This window comes from Pseudophryne corroboree, unplaced genomic scaffold (assembly GCF_028390025.1).
Source record: "Pseudophryne corroboree isolate aPseCor3 unplaced genomic scaffold, aPseCor3.hap2 scaffold_316, whole genome shotgun sequence".
Classification (NCBI taxonomy): domain Eukaryota; kingdom Metazoa; phylum Chordata; class Amphibia; order Anura; family Myobatrachidae; genus Pseudophryne; species Pseudophryne corroboree.
The window spans coordinates 722,821-729,571 of record NW_026969839.1 but is presented as its reverse complement, the minus strand read 5'-3'; the positions used below and the strand labels follow the sequence as shown (position 1 = coordinate 729,571).

General features: G+C 36.1%; 1 non-coding gene across 1 annotated transcript; it reads left to right on the top strand.

Moving 5' to 3' along the window:
• Nucleotides 1–3,337: 3,337 nt before the first annotated feature.
• LOC135017423 (U1 spliceosomal RNA) lies at nt 3,338–3,500 on the top strand. Its single transcript, XR_010215248.1, has one exon. It is a non-coding gene; the product is annotated as a U1 spliceosomal RNA (small nuclear RNA).
• The last annotated feature ends 3,251 nt before the right edge of the window (nt 3,501–6,751 follow it).

Below are 6,751 nucleotides of genomic sequence, written 5' to 3'. Positions count from 1 at the left end.
CTATCCCTACAAAGATGTTAATCAGACACTTGGCTTTGTGGACACTTTTCAGAGAACAAATTAGTTAGCATAAAAATAAAGCCAGAAAATGAAGAGCTGTTTAATCACTCAATTGGATTTTTCTGCCAGCATATTTCTTTTTCTCTGCAACCCACTGCTAAATTGTGCTTCCTAGCTGTTTTTTTATAAAATCACTTAATCAAATCTAACTCTGATTACATCAGAGAAGGCCAGGTACCCTACACCATAAGAGGGGGTTTGAAATTTTGACTTGTCTACTTAAAGATCACCAAAATCTGAGAACAAGGTCAATTACATCCCTGGGTGGGATTGAACCACCAACCCTTTGATTACTAACAAAACACACTAACCGATTGCGCCACAGAGACACTTTGCAAACTTACATACTGACAAAGGCTAATAAGCATTAATCTAGAACGTTTCCTAGAAAAACTTTAAAAAGTCAATAATCTGGAGAGTTTTTGTAAGATGTTTCTTCCATCAACCAACGAAGAAACACATTGGTACTTTCCCATGATGAGTGAGTGCTTCAGGATCTCTTGCACTTACATGTGCAGCAGAGTACTGCATTGGAAACATGCTGGGCCCATAACCCAGAGGTAGGCAGATTGAAACTATCCTCTGCTATATGCATTTTTTATTGTTAATTAAAGTAATCCAAAACTGGGATTGATATTTTTGCTCTTTTATTTTTACTTAAAGTACAATAACTTTTACCATTTTAATTTGTTTTAATAGTATATTGACAGTATTGTTTTCTTTCAAAAATCCACTTAATTTTCTTTACCCTATTATTATAATGGTAATTGACAAAAACAAACTACATTGTCACCAGAAGAGCAATACAAAATGTACAAGTGATATATTAAAATCATCTTTCCAGCTTGAATTTCAATGATGCATTGGGGCAACGATTTTGTGAGAAACACCTTCACCCTTAAATAAAGATTTTCTTAATTCCTTACCTGTGTGCTAATTAGATATCACCTTGTTTTCACATTAAACAGACTTCCACATGCGAAAGCAGCAAGGATGCAGTGGCGTTAATGTTTCCTGGTGTCAACCTGTATTATTTCAGTAGACATTGAAATGAGGATGCATCTTGCTGCCTTTCCAATGAAGCAAGTTTAATTTAGTAATAGGTGAAAAACCATCCCTACAAAGATGTTAATCAGAGACTTGGCTTTGTGGACACTTTTCAGAGAACAAATTTGTTAGCATAAAAATAAAGCCAGAAAATGAAGAGCTGTTTAATCACTCAATTGGATTTTTTTGCCAGCATATTTCTTTTTCTCTGCAACTCACTGCTAAATTGTGCTTCCTAGCTGTTTTTATAAAATCACTAAATCAAATCTAACTCTGATTACATCAGAGAAGGCCAGGTACCCTACACCATAACAGGGGGTTTGAAATTTTGACTTGTCTACTTAAAGATCACCAAAATCTGATAACAAGGTCAATTAAGTCCCTGGGTGGGATTGAACCACCAACCTTTTGGTTAATAACCATACACACAGACTGATTGCGCCACAGCGACACTTTGCAAAAGTACATACTGACAAAGGCTAATAAGCATTCATCTAGAACGTTTCCTAGAAACATTTTAAAAAGTCAATAATGTGGAGAGTTTTTGTAAGATGTTTCTTCCATCAACCAATGAAGAAAAACATTGGAACTTTCCCATGATAAGTGAGTGCTTCAGGACCTCTTGCACTTACATGTGCAGCAGAGTACTGTAATGGAAGCATGCTGGGTCCATAACCCAGAGGTAGGCAGATTGAAACTATCCTCTGCTATATGCATTTTTTTTTGTTAATTAAAGTAATCCAAAACTGGGATTGATATTTTTGCTCTTTTATTTTTACTTAAAGTACAATAACTTTTACCATTTTAATTTGTTTTAATAGTATATTGACAGTATTGTTTTCTTTCAAAAATCCAATTAATTTTCTTTACCCGATTATTAAAATGGTAATTGACAAAAACAAACTACATTGTCACCAGAAGAGCAATACAAAATGTACAAGTGATATATTAAAATCATCTTTCCAGCTTGAATTTCAATGATGCATTGGGGCAACGATTTTGTGAGAAACATCTTCACCCTTTAATAAAGATTTTCTTAATTCCTTACCTGTGTGCTAATTAGATATCACCTTGTTTTCACATTAAACAGACTTCCACATGAGAAAGCAGCAAGGATGCAGTGGCGTTAATGTTTCCTGGTGTCAACCTGTATTATTTCAGTAGATATTGAAATGAGGATGCATCTTGCTGCCTTTCCAATGAAGCAAGTTTAATTTAGTAATAGGTGAAAAACCATCCAAGAGCTGTTTAATCACTCAATTGGATTTTTTTGCCAGCATATTTCTTTTTCTCTGCAACCCACTGCTAAATTGTGCTTCCTAGCTGTTTTTATAAAATCACTGAATCAAATCTAACTCTGATTACATCAGAGAAGTCTAAATACCTAACACCATAACAGGGGGTTTGAAATTTTGACTTGTCTACTTAAAGATCACCAAAATCTGATAACAAAGTCAATTACATCCCTGGGTGGGATTGAACCACCAACCTTTTGGTTAATAGCCATACACACTAACTGATTGCGCCACAGCGACACTTTGCAAAATTACATACTGACAAAGGCTAATAAACAATCATCTAGAACGTTTCCTAGAAAAACTTTAAAAAGTCAATAATCTGGAGTGTTTTTGTAAGATGTTTCTGCCATCAACCAATGAAGAAACACATTGGTACTTTCCCATGATGAGTGAGTGCTTCAGGATCTCTTGCACTTACATGTGCAGCAGAGTACTGCAATGGAAGCATGCTGGGCCCATAACCCAGAGGTAGAAAGATTGAAACTATCCTCTGCTATATGCATTTTTTTTGTTAATTAAAGTAATCCAAAACTGGGATTGATATTTTTGCTCTTTTATTTTTACTTAAAGTACAATAACTTTTACCATTTTAATTTGTTTTAATAGTATATTGACAGTATTGTTTTCTTTCAAAAATTCACTTAATTTTCTTTTTTGTGTGCTAATTAGATATCACCTTGTTTTCACATTAAATAGACTTCCACATGAGAAAGCAGCAAGGATGCAGTGGCGTTAATGTTTCCTGGTGGTAGTGGGGGACTGTGTTTGTGCTTTCCTCTGGTCAGCTCTGGTAAAAGTCAGATTTCTTTGTCTCAGATCTTCCTCTAGCCTTGTTCTTCTTTCGAGAGTTCCCTTGTGCTGCCTCAGTTGGATCTCCTTCACTTGACAGGGGGGTACCCGAGCAGCGACCCTCCCCAGCACTAGCCCAACTCCTACTTACCTGCCAGGTGAGATACTATGATCATGAAGGTGCTTCTCCCAGGGAAAGGCTCACCCATTGCACTCTGGGTGTGCTGCTCCTGCGATTTCCCCAAATGTGGGAAACTTGACTGCATAATTTGTGTTTCCCCTGGTCGGCTCTCGTATAATTCAGATCTCTTTGTCTCAGGTCTCTCTCCAGCCTAGTTTGCTGTCTGTTTCCACTTCTCTTTTCTTAAACCGCTCCCTTCTATGCCCTTGCGCACCTTAATTAAATCTAACTCTGATTACGTCAGAGAAGGCTAGGTACCCTACACCATAAGAGGGGGTTTGAAATTTTGACTTGTCTACTTAAAGATCACCAAAATCTGATCACAAGGTCAATTACATCACTGGGTGGGAACCTTTTGGTTAATAGCCTATGTAAGTGCAAGAGATCCTGAAGCACTCACTCATCATGGGAATGTACCAATGTGTTTCTTACAAAAATTCTCCAGATTATTGACTTTTTAAAGTTTTTCTAGGAAACGTTCTAGATGAATGCTTATTAGCCTTTGTCAGTATGTACTTTTGCAAAGTGTCGCTGTGGCGCAATCAGTTAGTGTGTATGGCTATTAACCTAAAGGTTGGTGATTCAATCCCACCCAGGGACGTAATAGACCTTGTTATCAGATTTTGGTGATCTTTAAGTAGACAAGTCAAAATTTCAAACCCCCTCTTATGGTGTAGGGTACCCGGCCTTCTCTGATGTAATCAGAATTAGATTTGATTAAGTGATTTTATAAAAAACAGCTAGGAAGCACAATTTAGCAGTGGGTTGCAGAGAAAAAAAATTATGCTGGCAGAAAAGTCCAATTGAGTGATTAAACAGCTCTTCATTTTCTGATTTTATGTTTATGCTAACAAATTTGCTCTCTGAAAAGTGTCCACAAAGCCAAGTCTCTGATTAACACCTTTGTAGGAATGGTTTTTCACCTATTACTGAATTAAACTTGCTTCATTGGAAAGGCAGCAAGATGCATCCTCATTTCAATGTCTACTGAAATAATACAGGTTGACACCAGGAAACATAAACGTCACTGCATCCTTGCTGCTTCCTCATGGGGAAGTCTGTTTAATGTGAAAACAAGGTGATATCTAATCAGCACACAGGTAAGGAATTAAGAAAATCTTTCTTTATGGGTGAAGATGTTTCTCACAAAATTGTTGCACCAAGGCATCATTGAAATTCAAGCTGGAAAGATGATTTTAATATATCACTTGTACATTTTGTACTGCTCTTCTGGTGACAATGTAGATTGTTTTTGTCAATTACCATTTTAATAATCGGGTAAAGAAAATTAATTGGATTTTTGAAAGAAAACAATACTGTCAATATACTATTAAAACAAATTAAAATGGTAAAAGTTATTGTACTTTAAGTAAAAATAAAAGAGCAAAAATATCAATCCCAGTTTTGGATTACTTTAATTAACAAAAACAATGCATATAGCAGAGGATAGTTTCAATCTGCCTACCTCTGGGTTATGGACCCAGCATGCTTCCATTACAGTACTCTGCTGCACATGTAAGTGCAAGAGATCCTGAAGCACTCACTCATTATAGGAAAGTACCAATGTGTTTCTTCATTGGTTGATGGAAGAAACATCTTACAAAAACTCTCCACATTATTGACTTTTTAAAATGTTTCTAGGAAACGTTCTAGATGAATGCTTATTAGCCTTTGTCAGTATGTACTTTTGAAAAGTGTCGCTGTGGCGCAATCAGTTAGTGTATAAGGCTATTAACCAAAAGGTTGGTGGTTCAATCCCACCCAGGGACGTAATTGACCTTGTTATCAGATTTTGGTGATCTTTAAGTAGACAAGTCAAAATTTCAAACCCCCTCTTATGGTGTAGGGTACCTGGCCTTCTCTGATGTAATCAGAGTTAGATTTGATTAAGTGATTTTATAAAAAAACAGCTAGGAAGCACAATTTAGCAGTGGGTTGCAGAGAAAAAGAAAAATGCTGGCAGAAAAATCCAATTGAGTGATTAAACAGCTCTTCATTTTCTGGCTTTATTTTTATGCTAACAAATTTGTTCTCTGAAAAGTGTCCACAAAGCCAAGTCTCTGATTAACACCTTTGTAGGCATGGTTTTTAACCTATTACTAAATTAAACTTGCTTCATTGGAAAGGCAGCAAGATGCATCCTCATTTCAATGTCTACTGAAATAATACAGGTTGACACCAGGAAACATTAACGCCACTGCATCCTTGCTGCTTTCTCATGTGGAAGTCTGTTTAATGTGAAAACAAGGTGATATCTAATTAGCACACAGGTAGGGAATTAAGAAAATCTTTATTTAAGGGTGAAGATGTTTCTCACAAAATCGTTACCTCAATGCATCATTGAAATTCAAGCTGAAAAGATGATTTTAATATATCACTTGTACATTTTGTATTGCTCTTCTGGTGACAATGTAGTTTGTTTTTGTCAATTACCATTTTAATAATAGGGTAAAGAAAATTAAGTGGATTTTTGAAAGAAAACAATACTGTCAATATACTATTAAAACAAATTAAAACGGTAAAAGTTATTGTACTTTAAGTAAAAATAAAAGAGCCAAAATATCAATCCCAGTTTTGGATTACTTTAATTAACAAAAAAAATGCATATAGCAGAGGACAGTTGCAATCTGCCTACCTCTGGGTTATAGGCCCAGCATGCTTCCATTGTAGTCCTTTGCTGCACATGTAAGTGCAAGAGATCCTGAAGCACTCACTCATCATGGGAAAGTACCAATGTGTTTCTTCATTGGTTGATGGAAGGAACATCTTACAAAAACTCTCCAGATTATTGACTTTTTAAAGTTTTTCTAGGAAACGTTCTAGATGAATGCTTATTAACCTTTGTCAGTATGTACTTTCGCAAAGTGTCTCTGAGGCGCAAACAGTTAGCGTGTTCAGTTGTTAACCAAAAGGTTGGTGGTTCAATCCCACCTAGGGACGTAATTGACCTCGTTATCAGATTTTGGTGATCTTTAAGTAGACAAGTAAAAATTTCAAACCACCTCTTATGGTGTAGGGTACCTGGCCTTCTCTGATGTAATCAGAGTTAGATTTGATTAAGTGATTTTATAAAAAAAACAGCCACGAAGCACAATTTAGCAGTGGGTTGCAGAGAAAAAGAAATATGCTGGCAGAAAAATCCAATTGAGTGATTAAACAGCTCTTCATTTTCTGGCTTTATTTTTATGCTAACAAATTTGTGCTCTGAAAAGTGTCCACAAAGCCAAGTATCTGATTAACACCTTTGTAGGGATGGTTTTTCACCTATTATTAAATTAAACTTGCTTCATTGGAAAGGCAGCAAGTGATGTCATCCAAGCAGTGGGTCAAAGTTGGCTTCAAACCTCGTCTGCTTATGAAAAGAGAAAAGGGGTAT